This window comes from Corvus moneduloides, chromosome 12 (genome assembly GCF_009650955.1).
Source record: "Corvus moneduloides isolate bCorMon1 chromosome 12, bCorMon1.pri, whole genome shotgun sequence".
Lineage (NCBI taxonomy): Eukaryota > Metazoa > Chordata > Aves > Passeriformes > Corvidae > Corvus > Corvus moneduloides.
In genome coordinates this window covers 3,300,761-3,300,974 of record NC_045487.1, presented here as the reverse complement: position 1 = coordinate 3,300,974, position 214 = coordinate 3,300,761, and positions in this window count along the sequence as shown.

Sequence of the window (214 nt, the reverse complement as noted above, 5' to 3'; positions counted from 1 at the left end):
CGAGCCCCGCGTCCCGCGGCCGTCCCGCCCCCGCCGCCGCCGCCGCCAATGGCTCGGCTGGGCCTGCCCCTGCCCGGCCCCTCCCGGCGCGGGGGGACCGCGGTGATGCAATAGCCCGCGGACGGGGGCGCGGGGGCCGCGGGGCTCGGCCCGGCCCGGCGCGGCGCGGACCCGCCGCGGGGATGCTTTTCCCGGCCGCCGCTGTGTTGGCAGC